Below are 26,912 nucleotides of genomic sequence, written 5' to 3'. Positions count from 1 at the left end.
CGCATTGAATTCCGTGTTAACATGGACTATTTGCATCCTTTTAGTCATGTTCTAATTCTGAAATACATATCAATAGATTTTTGAGTACTTACTAGATGCAAGACACCTGTTAGGCAATATTTGCTTTTTATTAAACATTGTTAGGCAATTATGTTTGCTAAGGATCTTTTGGCTGTAACAAGAACACAACTTGAAGAGCTTAAAACATAAGAAATGTATTACGTGTCATAATAAGTAGTCCCTATGTACTGTGATGTATTTAGAGACTCAAGATGCTATAAAAATTCTTAGGTTGCTTTCATCTTTTACTCTAATTTCTTCAGCTACCTCACTGCCTCATCAAAGCTTAACTATAGTAGTTCTGGGCAACCCATTCTTACACTTAACATACAGAGGCTTTAAAGTTTTTCCTAGAAATCAGTGTTCCTTATTCACAAGCAGATTTCCACTGGAATCTTAATTGACAGAAGGGAGGAAAATATTTCTTTCTAAGTCAGCCTCTGGCAAAGGAAATGTAATTCATATCATTGGAATAGCCCAAATAAGATTAACCCCTTCTGAGTCTGAATTAAGATCTTACTTCCCTGAGTATTTAGAATCATGGAAGAGAGTAAACATCCAACAGTGTATGCTACAGAGAGTTTAATTATCACAGTCTACAAAAAAGGAAACACAAATTTAAAACAACAAATATTTTCCCCAAGTTTTAGCAATTTATAAGTATTGTAGCTAGAATTAAGATTATTGAACAAACAAGTCATTTTTAACTAAATACTTCCCTTTATCTTCATTCCAAAGATGTTATCATTTCAAAGATAACATCTATTCATTAAATCAACATATATTTAACAGTCACTAGATCTGTAGATAGATGACAAACTTTCAAAAATTAATAAGAAACAAATATTCCATAGTCTGACACTCAGACATAAATAAGATAATTTATTAATAAGTATGTAGTAGATAAAATGAGTGAAAAGTGACCATGATATTATGAGTTCAGAGAAGTGGAACAATTAGCAAGAGGGATTTTGTCCTTAGAAAAGAGGTAGTTGAGCTGAATAAGGGAAAATCTTCCTACAGAAATAAGTGTAAATGTCTACATTTGCAAAATTAAATACGTAAAAATTCATCATATTTATGTATATTTGATATTACTCAAAAAAGGTAATTTGGCTTTAATTAAAATGGAAAAATCCAATTTACTCATGTAATTTCTCAGAAGTAAACAATGTAAATATCAAAATAAAATGACAAGGAAACTGAAAAAAAAATTCTCCCAAGTATACACTTAATTAACAACATTTCCTAGAAGTATGCGTTTATTTTAGAAGTATGTTTTTGTTTCTGGTGGTCTTTTTTTCTCTTTCTGTGAAGAGTAGCTGTTGCTTACATCAATAGATAACCCCTTCTTTGAGCATACCTGAATGGAGTAAACTAGTTATTGCTGCTTTCCAGGTTTACTGGAATATCTCTAGATGTTAGGATAGGATGAGTGGTCAGGAAGGATCAGAAAACTAGCCAGATTCTGAGACTAGAATCTTTAGAAAACCTTCTAGCATTTGTAGCTTTCATTCACAACTTTTAGTCATATAATGTAGAAATGATGGGAATTATTGAAATTCTAAAGAAATAAAATATCCTTCAGCAGTGAAAACTCATAATTTTATAAACACTGTTTATTCTTCTGATAGCTGGGGAAAAATATATTCAGTATTATACTAGAAGTTGTAGGGAATTTAAGAAAATGAACATGCACAAAATGGAAATTCGTAGATTAAAGCTATTTGACTCTTTATTCTGCTCCCTTGATCTATTTGTTTATTCTTTTGCCATTATCATCCTGTCTTGGCGGCTGTAGCATTACAATACACCTTGAAGGCAGGTAACATTAGTTCTCCAAATTTGTTCTTCTCCTTCAATATTGTGTTGATTATTTTGAGTATTTTGCCTCTCCATGTGAACTCTAAAATCAACTTGTTGATATCCATAAATAACTTGCTGGGATTTTGATTGGAATTGCATTGTATATATAGTTTGAGTTGGGAAGAACTGATATCTTGACTATATTGAGTTTTCCTATCCATGAATAATGTAGTGTGTCTCCATTTATTTAGTTCTGCTTTGATTTCATTTATTAAAATTTTGTACTTTTCCATGTATAGATATCGTACATAGTTTGTTAGATTTATATTAAGTATCTTGGGTTTTGTGGGTGCTAATGTAAATGGTATTGTGTTTTTAATTTCAAATTCTACTTCATCATTGTTGGTATATAAGAAAGCAGTTGACATTTATGTATTAACCTTGAATCTTTCATCCTTCTTATAATTGTTTACTAGTTCCAAAAATATATTTGTCTATTCTTTCAGATTTTCTACATAGACTATCATGTCATCTTCAAAGAAAGACAGTTTTGTGTCTTCCTTTCTATACATCTTTTGTTTCCTTTCCTTGACTTTTGACATTAGCAAGGACTTCTAGTATGATTTTGAAAAATAGTAGTGAGAGGGGACATTCTTATCTTTCACCTGATCTTAGTGGGAATGATTTGAGTTTCTCACCATTAAGTGTGATGTTAGCTGTAGGTTTTTTGTAGATGTTTTTTATCAAGTTGAAGAAGTTTCCCTCTATTTCTAATTTAATGGAGTTTTTATCATAAAAGGGGGTGGGATTTTCTCAAATGCCTTTTCTAGATGTATTTATATGACCATGTGATTTCATTGATTTTTCTCTATTGATTTTCTGTTTTTCCTACAAATTATTAAATTTCTGGGAATATTGACAGAAATCTTTATATTTTTTTATGTTTCAGAGTGAGGGAAAGCTCAAAAATTGTTTTCAGTTTGTGTAAAGAAGACTTTGAATAGAATCTAACTATGTAATAGTAGAAATTTACCTATACAGTTAACATAGTTGATAATATGTCAAATTATTCTCTCTGTTCTCAGGTGCTCTCATATTTACAACATTTTGGAAAGTCTGTGTCAGAATGTCACTTTAAAAATTAAGTGTATGGGATTACCCTAGTGATGCAGTGGTTAAGAATCTGCCTGTCAATGCAGGGCACATAGGGTACACGGATTTGATCCCTGGTCCGGGAAGATATCACATGCCATGGAGCAACTAAGCCCGTGCACCACAACTACTGAACCTGCACTCTAGAGCTCGCGAGCCACAACTACTGAGCCCTAGTGCCACAACTACTGAAGCTCATGCACCTAGAACCCATTCTCCATAACAAGAGAAGCCACCTCTATAAGAAGCCAATTCACCACAACAAAGAGTAGCCCCGCTTTGCTGCAACTAAAGAAAGCCTGCACACAGCAACAAAGGCCCAAAACAGCCAAAAATAAATAAATAAATTTATTTTTAAAAAAGATTAAGTGCATGAGATATGAAGTTATACATCATTCAAAGTCATGTGTAGAAAATTATTTTGGAGAAAACTCAGCTGCATTAAGCATTCTTTTCACTGACTTAAAGCTTTAGAATTGAAATATGGCATCATTCCTTAGAAGCTTATGTTTTCCTTCTATAATTATTGAAGAATATATATTTGAAATCCCACCTTCTCCCTTAACTGATTCCCTTTGAAATCAATAAAGCATTTTAACAAAAGGGAAAATTCCTATACCTATTTAAATACCAGGGAAGATTGAAATTTAGGAAGTTAAACATGAAATTTGTTACTACTGTAGATCAGATTGAATTTGAGTAAAGGAGGAGTCCACTCAAATAGAATGCTCTGTTTGAGAAAGAACAACTAGAATAAAACAAAAATAAATATACAAACAAACAAACAAATCAATAAATAAAATAGCCCTACAGGGCTAGAAAAACAAAAGACAAATATTCTGTATTTCTGAATTATTAGGGCTGAAGTGAGGTTATATAATAGAGATACATTATAATAAGTGAGGACTGCAACTGCGACTGAGATAAAGCACTATTTTTAGGGATTCCCACAGAGCTGGATATTTCTTTAAGTATATATACATTTGGCATGAAAGATTACACTAGGCTATAATCCTCAACAGGCGATCATTCCTAAGGAAGGTAGCCCTTTCACAACAAAAGCCAAGATAAAATTCTACATTTCATTGCAAATAATAAAATTAAATTTAAATAAGTCATTTGGTCCAGGAACAATTTATCTCTGAGGACTGTCCCAAACTGTCTTCATTCTTAGTCATTTCCTCTTTTTCCTTTTCTCCACCAATTACAATATGACTTTAAACACACACACACACATATACATAAAATTAGAAATATTTTGTTATTATAAGGTACTCATACTACTCATGAAGTGATAAAATGTTATTTTAAAGTATAATTGGATTAGTTGTAAATGTATATTGCAAACTCTAAACAATCACTAGAGAAAGCAGAAAAATAAGTATAACTAGTATGCAAAGAATAAAGAGAAAATAGGGCTTCCCTGGTGGCGCAGTGGTTGAGAGTCTGCCTGCTGATGCAAGGGACGCGGGTTTGTGCCCCGGTATGGGAAGATCCCACATGCCACGGAGCAGCTAGGCCCGTGAGCCATGGCCGCTGAGTCTGCACGTCCGGAGCCTGTGCTCCTCAACGGGAGAGGCCACAACAGTGAGAGGCCCTCATACCGCAAAAAAAAAAAAGAAAAAAGAGAAAAATAAAATCTTATAAAAAGCTTAATTAAGACCATGAAATGCAGAAAAAAATGGAAAATAAAAATTGGAACAAAGAACAAAAGCAATAAATACAAAAAAATGTATTGAATATGGTAGATATTAATCCAAGTATCAATAATCACTTTGAATGTCAATGGTATAAATACACCAATTAAAAGACAGATTGTCAAAGTAGATCAAAAACAGGATCCAAATATATGTTGTCTACAATAAATATTCATTTTACATATAAAGACACAGAGCTGCAATGAACATTTTGGTACATGACTCTTTTTGAATTATGGTTTTCTCAGGGTATATGCCCAGTAGTGGGATTGCTGGGTCATATGGTAGTTCTATTTGTAGCTTTTTAAGGAATCTCCATACTGTTCTCCACAGTGGCTGTATCAATTTACATTCCCACCAACAGTGTAAGAGGGTTCCCTTTTCTCCACACCCTCTCCAGCATTTATTGTTTCTAGATTTTTTGATGATGGCCATTCTGACTGGTGTGAGATGATATCTCATTGTAGTTTTGATTTGCATTTCTCTAATGATTAGTGATGTTGAGCATTCTTTCATGTGTTTGTTGGCACTCTGTATATCTTCTTTGGAGAAATGTCTATTTAGGTCTTCTGCCCATTTTTGGATTGGGTTGTTTGTTTTTTTGTTATTAAGCTGCATGAGCTGCTTATAAATTTTGGAGATTAATCCTTTGTCAGTTGCTTCATTTGCAAATATTTTCTCCCATTCTGAGGGTTGTCTTTTGGTCTTCTTTATGGTTTCCTTTACTGCGCAAAAGCTTTTAAGTTTCATTAGGTCCCATTTGTTTACTTTTGTTTTTATTTCCATTTCTCTAGGAGGTGGGTCAAAAAGGACCTTGCTGTGATTTATGTCATAGAGTGTTCTGCCTATGTTTTCCTCTAAGAGTTTGATAGTTTCTGGCCTTACATTTAGGTCTTTAATCCATTTTGAGCTTATTTTTGTGTATGGTGTTAGGGAGTGATCTAATCTCATACTTTTACATGTAGCTGTCCAGTTTTCCCAGAACCACTTATTGAATAGGCTGTCCTTTCTCCACTGTACATTTCTGCCTCCTTTGTCAAAGATAAGGTGACCATATGTGCGTGGGTTTATCTCTGGGCTTTCTATCCTGTTCCATTGATCTATATTTCTGTTTTTGTGCCAGTACCATACTGTCTTGATTACTGTAGCTTTGTAGTATAGTCTGAAGTCAGGAAGCCTGATTCCTCCAGCTCCATTTTTCGTTCTCAAGATTGCTTTGGCTGTTCGGGGTCTTTTGTGTTTCCATACAAATTGTGAAATTTTTTGTTCTAGTTCTGTGAAAAATGCCAGTGTAGTTTCATAGGGATTGCATTGAATCTGTAGATTGCTTTGGGTAGTAGAGTCATTTTCACAATGTTGATTCTTCCAATCCAAGAACATGGTATATCTCTCCATCTATTTGTATCATCTTTAATTTCTTTCATCAGTGTCTTATAATTTTCTGCATACAGGTCTTTTGTCTCCTTAGGTAGGTTTATTCCTAGGTATTTTATTCTTTTTGTTGCAATGGTAAATGGGAGTGTTTTCTTGATTTCACTTTCAGATTTTTCATCCTTAGTGTATAGGAATGCCAGAGATTTCTGTGCATTAATTTTGTATCCTGCTACTTTACCAAATTCATTGATTAGCTCTAGTAGTTTTCTGATAGCATCTTTAGGATTCTCTATGTATAGTATCATGTCATCTGCAAACAGTGACAGCTTTACTTCTTCTTTTCCGATTTGGATTCCTTTTATTTCCTTTTCTTCTCTGATTGCTGTGGCTAAAACTTCCAAAACTATGTTGAATAAGAGTGGTGAGAGTGGGCAACCTTGTCTTGTTCCTGATCTTAGTGACCCAGCAATCCCAGTCCTGGGCATATACCCTGAGAAAACCATAATTCAAAAAGAGTCATGTACCAAAATGTTCTTTGCAGCTCTATTTACAATAGCCTGGAGATGGAAACAACCTAAGTGTCCATCATCGGATGAATGGTTAAAGAAGATATGGCACATATATATAATGGAATATTACTCAGCCATAAAAAGAAACGAAATTGAGCTATTTGTAATGAGGTGGATAGACCTAGAGTCTGTCATACAGAGTGAAGTAAGTCAGAAATATATGCTATTAGCATATATATGCTAACACATATATATGGAACTTAAGGGAAAAAATGTCATGAAGAACCTAGGGGTAAGACAGGAATAAAGACCCAGTCCTACTAGAGAATGGACTTGAGGATATGGGGAGCGGGAAGGGTAAGCTGGGACCAAGTGAGAGAGTAGCATTGACATATATGCACTACCAGATGTAAAATAGATAGCCAGTGGGAAGCAGCCACATAGCACAGGGAGATCAGCTCGGTGCTTTGTGACCGCCTGGAGGGGTGGGATAGGGAGGGTGGGAGGGAGGGAGACGCAAGAGGGAAGAGATATGGGAACATACGTATATATATAACTGATTCACTTTGTTATGAAGCAGAAACTAACACACCATTGTAAAGCAATTATACTCCAATAAAGATGTCAAAAAAAAAAAAAAGAAAAAAAAAAAAAAGACACAGAGAAGTTAAAAGTAAATGGATGGAGAAAAATATACTGCCCTAACACTAATCTAAAGAAAGCAAGAGTGCTATATCAATTTCAAACAAAGCTAACTTTAAAGTCAGAAAATTTATCAGGGATAAAGAAGGGCATTACAAAATTATAAAAGACTATTCTTCAAGAAGATCTAACCATTCTTAATATGTATGTGCCTAGCAAGAGAACATCAAACTATGTGAGGCAAAAACTGACAAAACTGAAAGGAGAAATGGGCCAGTATACTATCACAGTGGAGACTTCAACACCCCTCTGTCAGAAATGATCAGACCTAGCAGGCAGAAAATCAGGAAGGACACAGTTGAACTAAGCAACACTATCAATCAATGGGATATAACTGATATCTATAGACTACTTCAACCAACTACAGCAGAATACTTTTTCTTCTCAAACTCACATGGAACATTCACCAAGATAGATCACATTCTGGGCCATAAAACATATCTTAACAAATTTAAAGGAATATGAATTATACAATGTCTGCTCTCAGACCACAATGGAATTAAACTAGAAATCAATAACAGAAAGATAATTTAAAAAGCTCAAAACACGTGGAGATTAAACAACATATGTCTAAATAACATGAGTCAAAGAATACATTTCAAGAGAAAATTTAAAAAAAAATTGTAACTGAATATAAAAACACAATTTGTCAAAATGTGTGATATGCATTGAAAGCAGTATTTAGAGGGAAGTTTATAGCATTGAATGCATATATTAGAAGAGAAGAATGACAAAAATCAATAATATAATTATTATTTGAAGGTACATACAGTTTTTTAAAGAAAGTTTTCAAGGCTCACTGAATGCACTTTAGTTTCAGTGGGGTAGAGGGGGGAACAGGACTCACTGAGGGCAAAAATAAAGGAACACTCTATATATTCTGTTTTGGCTCATACGGTCTTAGTTGCTAGTGGCTAATTGCTTTTCTCTTAATTTGTGTAAACAACTCATTATGTGAAAAAATATATGATTCCTACGTTGTAGGTAATTTTAAGTGGATTTGTAGTACAGTCTGGGTTAATTTCATATTTTCATATTTTCACTTTCACTTCACTTAATTTCATATTTTCACTTGCTTTATACTCCATCCTGCCATTCATGGAGATTATCTGCTGAGAGATCGTAGAGCTCAGATACTTATGAAAGAAAAATGTACTGAAATCTTAATTAAAATAGTTATCACTGATCATTGATGATCAAAGGAGAACAATATCAGATAAGTCTTAAGAGTTTCCTCAAACTTATTTCACATAAAAATAGTTATACAATTTTACTTCTTCACAGAATAACCTTATGATAGATAGTGGCTGCAACTTGCAGACATTACTTCATCCTAATCGAGATATTTTCCTACAAACAACTTTTTAATTGTTTTATTCCCTAGGAAATGAGTACATTTCCAGCATTAGATTTTTTTTTTTTGGACTCAAAGTTCTTCTTTTAACTTGCTTTATCTCTCCTAGAGATAAACTGCAGAGTTGTTTCTCTCTCTCTTTTTCTTTTTTATGTTCTGCCCTCAATGTTATTTCCTTTCCTTCATCCAATTTTTTAATATCCCTTTTTCAAGTACCAGCATTTTACAATCAACTTCATCAACACTGGCTGGTTTAAAACCCTAGCTCTTAAATGTCAGGGCTTGTAAAACTTGCTTGGAGAAGACCTAGCTCAATAAAACTTTATCAGTGTTTAATAAATCCTACATGACAATGATAAAAATTCAAAGGGCAATTTTCCCCTCCAATAATTTCACTGTGCTAGCAGGAGACCAGAACATACTGCACTTTATCATGAATGTTCACTTATATGTGGCTCTGGTTTGTCGTGTCATAATATCATTACCAGTTAAGATACCATCCTTTCAATTTCAGTAAGAACAGCAGAACAGACTTACCAATGTTTAGTTAATTATTCAGCTTTGCAACAGAGAATTTGTTTTGCTTCTAGCCTGCAGGAGGCTTGCTGGCTAGATGCTCAGCATCAGAAGAGCTGTTTGCTAAGACTGATCTCTGCCTGTCAGCAGATGTTAGCAAGGGGAAGGACAGAGAGGAATATACAGAGAAATAATAAGTGTGGTTGTCAAAACATCTGTCATGTATGAAGTAACTTCAGTGAGAAAAGTGTTTTACAGTGATCTCAATGCATATCACAACCTAATTTTGTTCATGAATTATTTTTGGAAAATTTTTTGGAGAGCAGAAAATAAATTATTCCAATTACTTAGCAAATTGGGAGAGCACAATGCATTCTTAAAATCAGATAAAAAAACTCATTCCATTATTTTTACATGAAAAATCATGTTATGTTAATTAGTAGTAACATAGTTTAGAAATAATATTAGCCCAGGAGCATTTTGTAATATAAATGGAAATAACAACATTAGAATCCCTGGAATTTTCCTTTTCTGACCATTGCCTTCAATTTCCCCTGTTTTTCCACCCTCAGTTCTCTTGACTGTGCTCTTTGGCAGCATTTAATCTCTAGAAATATGTGCTTTGTGATATTAATTCTCATTATAGTAAATAACTGTATTGACTATTCCTCATTCTTGATTATGTTATGTTTTATCATCTTTACTTACTTTCTAATGCTTTCTTCTGCCACTGCTATTGACTGTTCCTCCACTTTCCCACTCCAAAGCTTAGATGTGTCCTAAAGTCCTGTCTTTGTGGCTTTAATCTTCTTTTCATCCTCCCTCCATTAGTGATTCAAGCAGCTTCCCAATTCGACTATCCTAAAGTGATGGCATCCAAATCTGCCTGCTTCATTTCCCACCCGAGGAGGATATAAAATCAGATGTTTCTAATAAGCTGAGACTGACTTTGTGAGGTCTCTGAACAGGACCTGAGGGTGTCTTCTGAAGGGAATGGAAATTTGGCTTCAAGTTTTCCTTCTCAGTGATATGCAGGTAGTCAAAAACCATTTCGAGGTCGATAGACAGAGTACATATCAGTAACAGAAGACATAATTTTTAATGGCTACAGCCCTATGTATACATGATGATAGTTCTTTAAAGCAGAAAGAGATTTAAGAAATTACCTAATGTGAATAGTGCAGCTGATTTCCCTGCACTATGCGGCTGCTTTGCACTAGATATCTATTTTACATTTGGTAGTGTTTATATGTTCAGGCCACTCTCTCTTCATTCCAGCTTATGCTTCCTCCTACCTGTGTCCTAAAATACATTTTCTATGTCTGTGTCTTTATTCCTGTCCTGCCCCTAGGTTCTTCATAACCAATTTCTTTTTTTTTTTTTTTTTAGATTCCATATATATGTGTTAGCATATGGTATTAGTTTTTCTCTTTCTGACTTCACTATGTATGAGAGACTCTAGGTCCATCCACCTCACTACAAATAACTCAAATTCATTTCTTTTTATGGCTGAGTAATATTACATTGTATATATGTGTCACATCTTGTTTATCCATTCATCTGTCAATGGACACTTAGGTTGCTTCCATGTCCTGGCTATTGTAAATAGAGCTGCAATGAACATTGTGGTACATGACTCTTTTTGAATTGGTTTTCTCAGTGTATATGCCCAGTAGTGTGATTGCTGGGTCGTATGGTAGTTCTATTTGTAGTTTTTTAAGGAACCTCCATACTGTTCTCCATAGTGGCTGTATCAATTTGCATTCCCACCAACAGTGCAAGAGGGTTCCCTTTTCACCACACTCTCTCCACCATTTATTGTTTGTAGATATTTTGATGATGGTAACTCTGACTGGTGTGAGGTGTTACCTCATTGTAGTTTTGATTTGCATTTCTCTAATGATTAGTGATGTTGAGCATCCTTTCATGTGTTTGTTGGCAATCTGTATATTTTCTTTGGAGAAATGTCTATTTAGGTCTTCCATCCACTTTTGGGTTTTTTTTTTGTTTGTTTTTTTTGATATTGAGCTGTATGAGCTGCTTGTAAATTTTGGAGATTAATCCTTTGTCAGTTGCTTCATTTGCAAATACTTTCTCCCATAATGAGGGTTGTCTTTTCATCTTGTTTATGGTTTCCTTGCCGTGCAAAAGCTTTTAAGTTTCATTAGGTTCCATTTGTTTATTTTTGTTTTTATTTCATTTCTCTAGGAGGTGGGTCAGAAACGTTCTTCCTGTGTTTTATGTCATAGAGTGCTCTCCCTAAGTTTTCCTCTAAGAGTTTTATACTGTGTGAACTTACATTTAGGTCTCTAACCAATTTGGGGTTTCTTTTTGTGTATGGTGTTAAGGAGTGTTCTAATTTCATTCTTTTATGTGTAGCTGTCCAGTTTTCTCAGCACCACTTATTGAACAGGTTTTCCTTTCTCCATTGTATATTCTTGTCTCCTTTATCAAAGATAAAGTGACCATATGTGAGTGGGTTTATCTCTGGGATTTCTATCCTGTTCCTTTGATCCATATTTCTGTTTTTGTGCCAGTATCATACTGTCTTCATTATTGTAGCTTTGTAGTATAGTCTGAAGTCAGGGAGCCTGATTCCTCCAGTTCTGTTTTTCTTTCTCAAGATTGATTTGGCTATTCGGATCTTTTGTATTTCCATACAAATTGTGATATTTTTTGTTCTAGTTCTGTGAAAAATGCCCTTGGTCATTTGATAGCGATTGCCCTGAATATGTAGATTGTTTTGGGTAGTATATTCATTCTCACAATGTTGATTCTTCCAATACATGAACATGGTATATCTCTCCATCTGTTTGTATCATCTTTAATTTCTTTCATCAGTGTCTTATAGTTTTTGGCATACAGGTCTTTTGTCTCCTCAGGTAGGTTTATTCCCAGGTATTTTATTCTTTCTGTTGCAAGGGTAAATGAGAGTGTTTCCTTAATTTTTCCTTCAGATTTTTCATCATTAGTACATAGGAATGCAAAAGATTTCTGTGCATTAATGTTGTATCTTGCTATTCTACCAAATTCATTGATTGCTCTAGTAGTTTTCTGTTAGCATCTTTAGGATTCTCTATGGATAGTATCATGTCATCTACAAACAGTGACATTTTTACTTCTTCTTTTCCAATTTGGATTCCTTTTATTTATTATTCTTCTTTGATTGTGGCTACAACTTCCAAAACTATGTTGAATAATAGTGGTGAGAGTGGGCAACCTTGTCTTGATCCTGATCTTAGAGGAAATGGTTTCAGTTTTTCACCATTGAGAACGATGTTGGCTGTGGATTTGTCATATATGGCCTTTATCATGTTGAGGTAAGTCCCTTCTGTGCCTACTTTCAGGAGGGTTTTTATCATAAATGGGTGTTGAATTTTGTCAAAAATCTTTTTCTGAATCTAATGAGATCACCATATGATTTTTCTCCTTCAATTTGTTAATATAGTGTATCACATTGATTGATTTGTGTATATTGAAGAATCCTTGCATTCCTGAGATAAATTCTACTTGATCTTGGTGTATGATCCTTTTAAAGTGCTGCTGGATTCTGTTTGGTAGTATTTTGTTGAGGATTTTTGCATCTATGTTCATCAGTGATATTTGCCCGTAGTTTTCTTGTTTTGTGACATCTTTGTCCGGTTTTGGTATCAGGGTGATGGTGGCCTCATAGAATCAGTTTTGAAGTGTTCCTCCCTCTGCTATATTTTGGAATAGTTTGAGAGGATAGGTGTTAACTCTAATTTTTAGTTAGAATTACCCTGTGAAGCCATCTGGTCCTGGGCTTTTTTTTGTTGGAACATTTTTAATCACAGTTTTAATTTCAGTGCTTGTGATTGGTCTGTTCATATTTTCTATATCCTCCTGGTTCAGTTTTGGAAGGTTGTGCTTTTTAAAGAATTTTTTTTTCCATTTCTGCTGGTTTGTCCATTTTATTGGCATATAGTTCCTTTTAGTAATCTCTTATGATCCTTTGTATTTCTGCAGTGTCAGTTGTTACTTCTCCTTTTTCATTCCTAATTCTATTGATTTGAGTCTTCTCCCTTTTGAGAATTGCTGCTTCAGCTTTCTTTTGATTTCCATTTGCATGGAATATCTTTTCCCATCCCCTCACTTTCAGTCTGTATGTGTCCCTAGGTCTGAAGTGGGTCTCCTGTAGACAGCATATAGATGAGTCTTGTTTTTGTATCCATTTAACCAATCTCTCTCTTTTGGTTGGAGCTTTTAATCCATTTACATTTAAGGTAATTATCAATATGCATGTTCCTATTACCATTTTCATAATTGTTTGGGATTTGTTATTGTAGGTGTTTTCCTTCTCTTGTGTTTCTTGCCTAGAGAATTTCCTTTAGCATTTGTTGTAAAGTTGGTTTGGTGGTGCTGAATTCTCTTACCTTTTGCTTGTCTTTAATGGTTTTAATTTCTCCATTGAATCTGAAGTGATCCTTGCTGGATAGAGTAATCTTGGTTGTAGGTTTTTCCCTTCCATCCCCTTAAATATGCCCTACCCCACCCTTCTGCCTTTCAGAGTTTCTGCTGAGAAATCAGCTGTTAACCTTATGGGGATTTACTTGTATGTTATTTGTTGCTTTTCCCTTGCTGCTCTTAATATTTTTTCTTTGTATTTAATTTTTGATACTTTGATTAATATGTGTCTTGTCGTGTATCTCCTTAGATATATCCTGTGTAGGACTCTCTGCACTTCCTGGACTTGATTGATTATTTCCTTTCCCATGTTAGAGAAGTGTTCAACTATAATCTCTTCAAATATTTTCTCAGTCCCTTTCTTTTTCTCTTCTTCATCTGGGACCCCTATAATTCGAATTTTGGTGCATTTAATGTTGTCCCAGAGGTCTCTGAGTCTGTCCTCAATTCTTTTCTTTTCATTCTTTTTTTCTTTATTCTTCTCTGTGGTAGTTATTTCCACTATCTTTTCTTCCAGGTCAGTTATCCATTCTTCTGCCTCTGTTATTCTGCTCTTGATTCTTTCTAGATAATTTCTTTTTATTTCATTTAGTGTGTTGTTCATCATTGTTTGTTTGCTCTTTAGTTCTTATAGGTCCTTGTTAAACATTTCTTGAATTTTCTCCTTTCAGTTTTCAAGATTTTGAATCATCTTTACTATCATTACTCTGAATTCTTTTTTAGGTAGACTGTCTATTTCTTCTTCATATGTTTGGTCTGTTGGATTTTTACCTTTCTCCTTCATCTGCTGTGTATTTATCTGTCTTCTCATTTTGCTTAACGTACTGCATTTGGTTTCTCCTTTTTGCAGGCTGCAGGTTCATAGTTCCCATTGTTTTTGGCATCTGGCCCCAGTGGGTAAGTTTGGTGCAGTGGGTTGTGTAGGCTTCCTGGTAGAGGGGACTGGTGCCTGTGTTCTGGTGGATGAAGCTGGATCTTGTCTTTCTGGTGGGCAGGACAGTGCCCGCTAGTGTGTTTTGGGGTGTCTGTGACATTATGATTTTCGGCAGCCTCTCTGTTAATGGGTGGGGTTTTGTTCTTGTCTTACTAGTTGTTTGGTAGGGGGTGTCCAGCAATGTAGCTTGCTGGTCATTGAGTGGAGCTGGGTCTTAGCATTGGGATGGAGAACTCTTGGAGAGCTTTTGCCGTTTGATATTATGTGGGGCCTGGAGGTCTCTGGTGGTCCAATGTCCTGAACTTGGCTCTCCCACCTAAGAGGCTCAGGCACGACACCCAGCTGGAGCACCAAGACCCTGTCAGCCACACATATTTTCAGAAGTCTGAGGTCTTCTGCCAGCATTCAGTAGATGTTTTGTAGGAGTTGTTCCACATGTAGATGTATTTTTGATTTATTTGTGGGGAGGAAGGTGATCTCCACATCTTCTCCTCTGCCATCTTGAAGGTCCCCTCCTTAGCCATTTTGATCTTTGTACAAATCTTTATTTTTTAAAAAAGTAGAAATGTAATTGATTTACAATGTTATGTTACTTTTAGGTTTACAACACAGAGATTCAGTTATACATACATATATACATTCTTTTTCAGGTTCTTTTCCCTTATAGGTTATTATAAAATAGAAAGTATAGTTCCTGTACTATACAGTAGGTCCTTGTTGGTTATCAGTTTTATACATTATAGTGTGTATATGTTAATCTCATCCTATCCCTCTCCCTTTCCCCTTAATAACCATATTTATTATATTTGTTTTCTTTTTCTCACTTTTTCTTATTTCTCATTTCAGAAAACTTAAAATATATCTCTTAATTATTTATTCTCTACCATTTCTTGTTTTTTTTTTTTCTTCTGGAATGTGTATTCTAGATCTATTTTTATGTCTTCTATTATTAACATTTTATTTTTAATCCTGTGTCTGTCATAATAAGCTAGACTAAAATACAGATAAAAATCTGAAATTTTCAGTAGTTTAAAGCTTCTATTTTTTATTGAGTTCTAGAATCTCTTACTTAGTTTCTCTAATGGCCTGCTATAACTTTCCTGAATCCTTGAATTTCTGATTTGAATTAATTAATATATTCAATGGCAATTTTCTGATGAGTATTGCTTTGTAATTTTTTTATAATATCTACTAAGAAGATTCTTTATTCCAAAAAATAGCTGGACTTTAATAAGAATAGGTTTTCTAGCATTGCAATTTAAACTACTCCCATTCTCAGGCTCTGTGATAGCCTTGAAAACAGCTGCCTTAAGACAGTAACTTAAACGTCAGAAGCCTTACACCACTAGAGGAAAACAGACCTGGTGTGGAGCTTTTAAAAATGCCCCATTCCAATATTATTGTCACTATTTTACTTTTTTGGGAGCTCCCCAGAAAAGCCACATTTTGCAGGGCATTGTCTCATTCTCATCTGACTCAGAACTTACTCCTTCAGAAAAGCTTGATCCACAGGGTGTTTGTTGAAAATACTTAGAAGCAATTGTTCAACACCAGATGCTGTTTAAGGATGCAATATGAATATGGACAAACAAGATACAAACAAAAAATTAAAAGGAATATTTGAGAAAGGAGATGTTGTTAGAGGACTTTGAAAAGCTCTGACATATTCCTGGTGATGTAGAAGGCTGTGTGTATGCCCAGGTGGGGAAAAAGCAAACAAAAGTTCTTGAGAAGGCATCAGGTAGTCAACTTTTACTAACGTTGAAGCCCTATATAAGCAGGAAGTAAGACTCTGATATATGTTTAAACTGCTTGAGTTTTTAAAGCATACTCTATTAAGGGATTTTATATATATAATCCCTTTGTAAATTATTGAATATTTACTGGCTGAAGCCACTTAAGAAAATTATCTGAGCCATTGAACAATCATTGACTGACCATTAAAGTAGGCTGACCCAAGGGTAACCTTAAGAATCCAGGTTTAAAAGAAAGAAAGAAACAGAGAGACAGAGAGAGAGCATGTGCAGAGACTTCAGCAGCAAAGCATAGCAACATTAAAAATTTACAAAAAGGGATGTAAGATCTGACTACAGAGTTGCTATATTATATTATCCAAAATAATACAGTTTTCTCTGATACTCAGTATGAAGCATGTTTTCTTCACAAACACTCAATCACATTTAAAAGGTGAAATTTTATTCTTTTGGCTATGTGCTTAGAAAAATTCAACACTAATTGAAATTTTAGTATTTGAATGAAGGGAGACTTGAAAGTTATATTTTCCACTAGGAAATCAGTAAATCATGGGTTCATAATGTAACATATAAGAAATCCTGCTTTCTGCATAGACATAAAACCTGTAAAATGTGCATCTGTCTATGATCTAACATACAGGAAGAAAAAGATGCTGAGAAACAATAAACTTTAGAGCTGTGTGTAAATAAGGGTTTCAGAGTACCATATGTTTACACTGATTACATTTTATATTAAAATCAAATATCTTCCATAACTGTTAGTGTCATAAAACATTTGTCTGACTACTGAATTTAATGGCTATAATAGTTTTTTAAAGGTATGAATAGACAAAAAAATGAATAAATTTATTTGAGCTTTAAACATGTTTGAAGTCTTAAATCCTGTTCTCTACTCAATTGCTTTTGTTATTACTTTTATTTTCTCCTTGAGTGAACAATTCTAGAAAGTATGCTATTTCATTGGTTATGGAATGAGGATATGAACCAATTTATGAAGTGCAGAGGCATAGACCCATTTATGGAGCATGAAAAAGTGCTATTATTTATTCTATTGTATAAATATATCATAGTGCATAAAATTTAGAAGTGGTGATAGCCCAGAAACACTTTATTCATCAATTTACTGATCTAGAGTTCCTTTACAATAATTTCAAACTATCACCCTCTCCCCATGATCCTATTCTCAACACAACCTAAAGACAAATATAATAAGGGAATAAATAAAATATTAATCTTTACTTAAATAATATATTCAACTACCTCTCTTTTTAAAAGTTATGATCATTGCACCCTTTTGCTTAAAAAATGCTTCAGTAACTCTATATTTTAAGAAAATAATACATTAAGAATAAAACAGTCTCTTGCTATATAAGGCATTGTATGTTATGCATCTTTGTTTTAATTTTAGCTCTTTATTCCCGGATATTTTATTTAGACTGAATTACTCATTCTTAATTCATCCTTTATCTCAAACACCATATTCTTTTCTACATGGATGGGTGTCTTTAGAGTTATCCTGATCTGGTTTTCAGAATGCTATGTATTCTTCATATTACAACTCAAATACAAGTTTCTACAAGAGGTTATCCTCAGCATCCTCAAACAGATACAACCTCTTTAGGATCCCATGTAATACTTTGCTTCTCTCTTACGTTGTATACTATAAAAATTATAGAAGAAACTAGATGCCTTGAAAGCAAAGATAGATATTTTCTACTTTAAAAAAAAAATTTGCAGCCTAGAGGGGTGAGATAGGGAGGGTGGGAGGGAGACACAAGACGGAGAGGATATGGAGATATATGTATACGTATAGCTGATTCACTTTGTTATACAGCAGAAACTAACACAACATTGTAAAGCAATTATACTCCTTTAAAGACGTTAAAAAAATTTGAAAACATTAAAAAATAGATATTCAAGAAATATGTCTTCATTAAATTGAATTGCATCCAACTGCGAACAAGAGAAACTATTAATGTTAACAACTATTGAACACATTCCGTGTGTCAATATCACACAGTATTCAGGGAATATGCTGTGACTGTTGTAATTTTTCCCTACTGTTTAGTAAATCTCCTTATATTACATTTTCCCCCAGGGTTTAACACATTTATATGTTTTACAGTTGTAAAATCTCACTATTTAAATGTCAATAACCTTCTATTTCTAGAGTGATCATATCACAGGCCTAAACTGAGCCTGTTTTACTTGAGCCTAAATTGTTTGTCACTGTTAATCGAAACTCTGATAATTACTGGACAATTAGTGGAATGTAGTTTGCTGGAACCCTAATCCAAGAAAGAAAAATCTTCTGAGAATTAACAAATCTTAAAAGAAAAGCGAATTAGGTAACCAACTTGGTACAATAATACTGACTCATAAAACAAAGGAGAGATGCATATTTGAACTTGCCAGTGTACCTGTCATTGGACTTATCTTCAAGATCAGCTCTGGTGGACTTGTATCTGACTGCTAGGGTGAGAAGTAGGAGTCAGTAAAATAAAACCTGAAATATCTATGAAATATTCAGCATGAAACACAAAATTGCTTTAAGAACAATGGAATATTCTAATGCACATAAAGAAAATTAGGATTCTTCTTATGTAACATCAAAATCAGGGCAAATCAAAATCTACATGTAGGTGCCTTTCTGAGCCAGTTTGGGCTTCTATAACAAAAATATCAAAGACTGGGTAGATTATAAACAGAAATTTATTTCTCACAATTATGGAAACTGAGAATTTCAAGGTCAAGTCACCAGAATATTCTATTTCTGGTGAGATTTCACTGCTTTGTTCATTGCCGTCTTTTGCAGTGTCCTCACATAGTTAAAGGGGCTAGAGAGTTCTTCGGGGTCTTTCTCATAAGAGAACTAATCCCATTCACGAGGGTTCCACTCTCATGAACAAATCACCTCCCAAACACCCTGCCTCTAAATACCATTACCTTGGGGATAAGGTTTCAACATATGAATTTTGGGGGGAGGACACAAATATCAGTCTATAACAGAGGCCCAGTGAAATTATTCCAGTTGGTTAAAATATATTTATGGGTAGCAGTGATATCTGAGGCTACAGTATCCAAGTCTGCAGAATACAGTGTATGTAGGGAGTTCCCTGGCGGTCCAGTGGTTACAACTCCACACTTCCAATGCAAGGGGTGTGGCTTCAAACACTGTTTGGGGAAATAAAATCCCACAAGCCACAGTGCACAGCCAAAAAATAAACAAAAACAATGTGATTAAACCAGCCAAGATGACTAAATACAGTACCACAAAAACTAAAAAAAATAATAATAATAATAAATAAATAAATAAATAAATAAATACTGTGTATGTATTTACAAAGGTGCAACAATTATCAGACACAGCACTAAGAACATTATATCCAGTGACAAACGTTTCAGCATGAGGGTGAAGCCAAGCCAGTTACGACAAGGAGGAAAGGCCAGCTATTTTGATTAGAATGAGAGAAAAGTGAGAAGGCACATTTATAAATACTTTTAACAAGTATTGGTACTATTCACAGAGTTATCTGAAAATAGAAACAAATTATTAGTAGACTATAACCCTAAGAGACCAGATGGAACTTTTCTTTCTGTTTTAACCCTAGGCTAGTTTTGCCTGGTAGATGTGCTATATGAAATAAATATATTCTATATTGATATGACATAAATATTTATTCATCATAAAACTTGTATAAATATCCTTTGAAATGGGAACATAATTACCCCAAATTTTATCAATACATTGTTCATTCTTGCAATACAACTACTTGAGTCATAATACAATTATTACAATACATTAAAATCTACAAACTTAAAAAGCCTTCTCTATAACTAAAATTTTAGTATGTTGTTTAAAATACTTTGGATTTGGAATTCTATTAAAACATTATTTTATACTGGGGTCAAGATTTTTTATAAAGGTCCATTTAGAAAATATTATAGGCTTTGCAGGCCAGCTGGTTTTGGCAGGACCACTCAACTCTGCTGTGATAGTGTGAAGGCAACCATAACAATATATAAATTAATAGGCATAGCTCTGTTCCAATCAGAACTTATTTGAAAACAAGGACAGAACAAAACAAAAAGGGCACCAGGTTGGATTTTGCCCATAAACTGCAGTTTATTGACTCCTGCTTCAATACGTAAGGTATTAATATCTTACCTTCTCTTGATTTTTTAGGACTATTAGATATACTTAAACATACTAATATATGAATTATCCCAGATAATAGAAAAATTATTACAGAATGTAGAACTGGAAGTTAATTCAGATGAATTGAACCAATGATTTTTGATCTAATAATATGATGGACGTAAACTCAGTAATTTTGTCTAAATCAGATATTTTTAATTCCTTTGCTGAACCTCTTTTTGTCTAGCTGCTCTTCGTCATCCTCTGAACATATCTTTAGAATGTTTTACCCATTCTCCCCCTCTCATGGTGCTATTCCTTTGTCCCACTGGACCACTGAATCACATATTCCTCCTACATAAAGTGGGTTCCAGTGTCTTTGAAACGTTAAGTTTGAATTTATAAAGGAGGAATTAGAAGTTGGGTTAAGTCAATGAAATTAAAAAGCAGAATGATGATGATTAAATAGAGTAGAAGAGAAGAGAGAAAACCAAAAAGTATTACATCATGATGATGGTCAAGAAAAGGATATGAGGTATATTATATCTTAGGTCAACACTTTAATAGTTTCAGGAGACTTTTAACTTCTAGATAGAAGGTGGCAGTCAGGGGACTGTAGATTTATCTGTAATCATTGCTTTATTTTACTCTAACTATGTATTAATTATATTTCTTGTGTAATTAAAATTTATAAAAATTAAAAAAAAATAAACACTTCTAGAGAAAAACATCCATGCCATAGGTAATTGTCCATCTGAGAAAGTTCTAGTCCAGGTGAACAGTTTGGTCTACCTCTCTGAGGACTTTGCATGGGAAAGTATCTCTTCCTAGGGGAAAAGGGTACTGTATGCTGTTTACACTGGTTTTAGAGACTTTGAAAACATGGGCCAAAGATGTATCTCAGATAGCTGTACTTGGAAAAACTAGGTAATTTGTAGGGACAGGGATTTTCATCCCTCCATTCATATATCCTCTTCCTGAAGAATAAGGGGCTCACATGGAATTTGATTAGTAGGCCTTTCTTTCTTTGAAAATTAGTCTAACTAGTGGAGGAATGATTATATCATTTTGGTTACTAACTCAGCTACTGTGAATTATAGTTGACTACCCAGAGATTTGTGTTTCTTAGAGACTTTTGGCTTAACAGCAGGATGAGGGGCTCTTTATTTTATTTTTATTTTTGTAATGGAACAATATCTATAGTAAACTAAATGTCTTGAAAGAAAGAATCAACTAATCTGCTTGGTGGTTTCTTTCCCTTTATAAGTCAGTCTTGGAATTATTTGTCTAGTACTTCCATATTTCAATCCCAGTATTGGGCCAATAGTAGAAAGAACTCAATTATGATATGGATTATGTAATGCTCTTGTCGCAGCACATGGTATGAAATAATAGCATTTCTTTGGCTAGATCACTGAAAATTATCTGACATCTGTATGTTAAAGCTTTGTAGCCATTCAGAAAGGATCTATGAAACTGTGTTCTTATGCATAGGGACATCCAACATTATTTCTTCCCCCAAATAATATTTCAGAACATATCCCTGAATAATACTGATGAAGATAATAATTTAGACTCCCTTTACTCTCATTTTCAAGATAAATTGAAGTAAGAAATGGGTATTTTTGTGCATTTTTTCTCAAACTCTCTGAAGAGTTTCATGAGACATTAGGGATGATAGTGTTTTGTTTTGTTTTGTTTTTTCCCTTACAGACTGGTAACTTGAAATCTCCATGTCATATGTCATGGTGCTCCACTGATAACAAAAGTGTATAGTGTTTAACTTGGGGACCAAGGTGACAGGAATTATTCTGTTTGAAACTCATGGGCATCAATGATGCAGGAGTGTCATTACATTCAATGTTATCATTTTATAAAAAAAGTAGAAACTCACATTGATATAAAAGCATGGAGCCATATTAAACTGTCATTGGAATAATAAAACTAGATATATACAAAGGCTTAACTTAAGGCAACATATCAAATCCTAATAAAGTTAAAATAAAACAGAATTGACATTTATATGTACATGTATATATGTGCAATAAAAATATAAATATATATATTATAGATATCAATTATTGAACCTGTCTAAATCCATTTGTGTATTTAAAAATATAAAATAAAATAAATTAGAATAAAATAAAATAAATATTGATGAGACCTATTTGACCTTGTACAATCTGACCTTTACCAACTCCATCAAAATTGCTACATACCACTCTGTTGAAAATTATGTTCCAACCAAACTGGTCTAATTTTGTTTCACAACGTTTTAAAAGTCCAGTTCCAAAAGGCTACCTGGAAGAAAATAGTGGCAAAAACAAACAAACAAACAAAAAACATTAGATTTATTTACTTGCTGTAGTGAAGTAGACATATTAAAGGAATTGTAAATACTTCAGTAAGAGGTAATTAGGAATGTCTTTCTATAGGGTTTGAGCTGTGTTAAGTGATCTTTGAGATGGCTCATGGAAGCAACAGTTTATTCTAGATTGTATGCTGCCAAGAAACAGGGAGGATTCAATAACTGGTATTCTAAATAATTCTTATTACAAGATGAGAGGAATGAAGCAGGGCTAGAGGTATAATTGGTAAAAAAGCAGTTGGAAAAAATGTTTCTGGTTATATTTGCAGTGGCATAGTTCCTTGTCTTCTTCCTACCTGCAGACATGATTCAAGAGTAGTCTTGTTTTTATTTCCACAGTTAGTAAGCATGGAGTGTTTTTTGTTTGTTTGTTTGTTTGTTTCTGATGTTAAAGTTATATGGAATTGTTTATGTCAATAGGAAACACTACAGACTGGGTCTTAGCTGCCCAATTCCAAGGTCATATTTCACTTTTTTCTTCTTGCTCTCCTTATCTGATCTATAATAACTACTTGATGAATTATTGTATACAAATCTGGTCTACCATATGCCATATTTAGTAGTAAATAATTCTTGGATTATTAGCTACAATCAAATCTTTAGTTCCCAAATTTTCCCCTTCATAAACTATTTTGTATGCACTTTGAATTTTAAAATGCCAAAACCACTAGTGCTACATGAGAGTAAAAAGAAAACTGTATTTTTTGTCACTCAATGAGAAATATTAAAATAAAATTGAAAATATTTTTTACAATGATGTCTTTTCTCAGATATAGATTGACATTTTCAACTATGACACATAGTACTGTTGATAAATCTGTGCAATAAAATATTTCTAATCAAGATCAGGAAAAAATGATTGAGAAATCAAGACAATTTAGGAAATATTTAGATTGCCTTTTAGATCAGGCAGAATCATCATTCCCATAACAATCCAAAGACACCCACCACTCAGGTCATATTTCATTTTTTTTTAAAGTTGCAATAGATTAATATGGAAGGGAACTCTGGTTCTGAGACAGTATCATGATTAATCATATGACTGTACTATTAAATTATCTAGATTTAACTTGCCTTCACTCCATATGGGCTGCATGACATTGAGCTAGTTATTCAATACATAACCTCTCTAAACCTCATTCTTCATATCAATGAAATCTGATAACACTTGTGTATACCATATGGTATTGTTGTGCATGGTTTGTGAATGTTAATCAATGTTGTTATTGTTGTCATTTTGATAAAATTATACTCTAGGTATAAATCTCTGCAAGTTTTGGAGTAAACATTTCACCTTGCTGACCTGACCTCTCATTCCTTGTGGTAGTAATTTTTGAGCCAAGAGCTGATGGATGAAAAGATATTACCTAGTTGAAACAGAGGTAGCATTGCTATACAGAGAGATGTAAAATGTTAAAAGACCTGAAAACTCAAAGGCCACTGAGCTAGAATTCAAAAATGAAGAAGAAAATAGAAAAAGATGAGTCTGAAGGATTAACCAGCACTTCGGAGGCCATGTTGGGGAAGTATGGGGATGAACTGTTTTGAAGAAGAGGTAACATGTAATCTAGTTTTTATTTAATAAAAGTACTCTGTCAGTAATGGAGATAAAGGATCAGAAGAGGATCAGAGTAAATGGAAGGAGATTATTTTGAAGAACCTTGCGGAAGTACTGTTAAGACGTGGCAGTAGTGAAGATTAAGGGCAAATCTTTAAAAAGCAGATAAATTCAAATTTAGGAAATGAAATTGAAAATATGTTATGGATTGAAAGAAACCAGGGGAGAAGGGTTTTCAAGAAGAGTTAGTTTCTTGCATGCTCTGAAGATGGATAGCCCTGACTAATATTGGCATCACCAAATGGGCACAATTAGGGGAAAAGAACAATAGCTAGGCTGTATTTCATAAATGTTGAGTCTAAGGTACTATTGAGACTTCTAAGTAGAGGGAAAATATCAAAGTAGTGATTGGATGTATGGATAAGGATAAGCACAAGTCTAAGAGGAATACAAATTAGAGAATCATTGGCATATATTAACTGAAGTCAGAGATGTGGATGAGATTGCCTATGGCAAGACTCTAAAGAGTACAGAGAAAGAGAAAGTGGGTTGTTCACCATTTAACAGCAAAATAAAAGAGATCAACTCGGTGAAACAGGATAGAAACAGAAAATCTAGGAGGAATGAAAATACACATATATAAAAGACAGAATCACTTAAGACCAATATTCACCTAGTAAAGAAACTGAGAATGTAATGGAGAAAAGGGAGAGCAACTGATAGACCTGGGAAATGCTAAAACCCAGGTCTCTTACATCTTGCTCCTCTCCCAGATTTTCCATCATTATGTGTTCAATGTAATTGAGTATCTTCTAAGTAAATATTGATTCATGTTATAATTCATCATTTCCCCAGCCCACTACAACAAAAGTAACCATATAATCTATTCTCTTGACATTTATGACTAGATGGTATTAAAGGTTAATTACAGTGTATATATTTTGAACCCATAATATTACTTGGCATTGTTTTAAACAACACTGACTCAGAAAAATCTCCTTATTCTTAGCAAAAATACATCTTAGATGCCAATTTTGGTATTATAGATATTTGTCAAGTAGAAACTAAATGTTTATAGATAAGTTATGAAAAGTAAAGAGAAAATAATGAATAATAGAATACCATAAGGTTAGACAGAGAAATTAATTCTCCCTATAGAAAAATGAAATAAATACATTTAATTAGATCTAGAGAAAAAAAATGATTGGATCTAGAAGGACAATAACAAAAAAGGAAGATTTCAAATTGCTATGGATAAAGATTCCTCTAATAACTTATAATAATTTTTCATTATTATCATGACAAAAGATAAATCAAGGAAGAGATTACATCACTGCAAAATGAAGTGATATACAAGATAGCTAAAGATAGTAAAACACCAAAATATTAAAGTGAATATTTCTTTAATATATTTACAAAAACATTAGTCTGAATTGCTTCCTCTGTTACTAACTCTCCCATGGTCTGTTAAATAGATGATCCAATTTGACTTCAGTAGATTTGATGATAATAAAATTTAGAATCAATATAATTATTTTTTAATCATATTTTACTACATATTTCACCTCTTAAAAATGTAAAAGTTAAAAGGCAAAGACAGACTTTGTCAAAGTTGTAGGCTCAGTACTAAGGCTGTCAACCACAGGTAATGTGGTTTGAATAACTAATCTGTGATCTGTGGTAAGAAGACTCATGGCACCCCAAAAAGATATCTATGACTTAATCCCATACTCTATTATTAGGTCACCTTACATGGTAAAAAGGGAGTTTGCAGATGTGAATATAGTTAAGGATCTTGAATTGTAAAGAAAGCCCAGATTTTCCAGGTGGGCCTAATCTAATCACATAAATCCTGAAAAGCTGAAAATTATTCCTTGCTGTAATCATAGAGAGATGTGGCAATGTAAGAAAGATACACTGTGAAAGGACTTGCCCTGCTGTTGCTGGTTGTGAAGATGAAGGAAGGTAGTCATGAACTACAAAATGTGGCAATCTCCAGAAGCTGGAAATAGTCCTCAGTCTACAGTCAGTGAGAAAATGAGGATCTCAGTCCTATAATTTTTGGAACTGAATTCTCCCCAAAACCCAAATGAGCAGGAAAACAGATCATCTCCTATAGTGTACAGAAAACAAAGGAAGCTAATGGCCCTGAGTTTTATAATAGTGAGATGCATTTCAGAATTCTGACCTACAGAACAGTTCAATAATAAATCTGTGTTTTCTAAGTCACTAAATTTTGGTCATTTGTTACAGCAGCAATATAAAACTAATACATGACCTTAAGAAAAAGGGAACATCAAACCTTTTTGGGTTTTTCTTTCTAAAGCTTTTAGTAATTTTTTTTCAATAAAATGAGATATATGTGTATGATGGAAAATAAGGAACATACAGAAATGTTTAGAAAAGGATAAAAAAAAAAATCCCTTACTCCACTACTCAGAGATAATCAGAGGTAAAATTGTAGCCTGAAAGTGTCTCTGTCTCTGTCTCTCTCACACACACACATCCACATAGAAACAGACACAACACAAACATAAATTGTTCTTTTAACATTGTGTATATTGA

This window comes from Orcinus orca, chromosome 5 (genome assembly GCF_937001465.1).
Source record: "Orcinus orca chromosome 5, mOrcOrc1.1, whole genome shotgun sequence".
NCBI classification, from domain to species: Eukaryota; Metazoa; Chordata; class Mammalia; order Artiodactyla; family Delphinidae; genus Orcinus; species Orcinus orca.
This window is presented reverse-complemented; position numbering follows the sequence as displayed.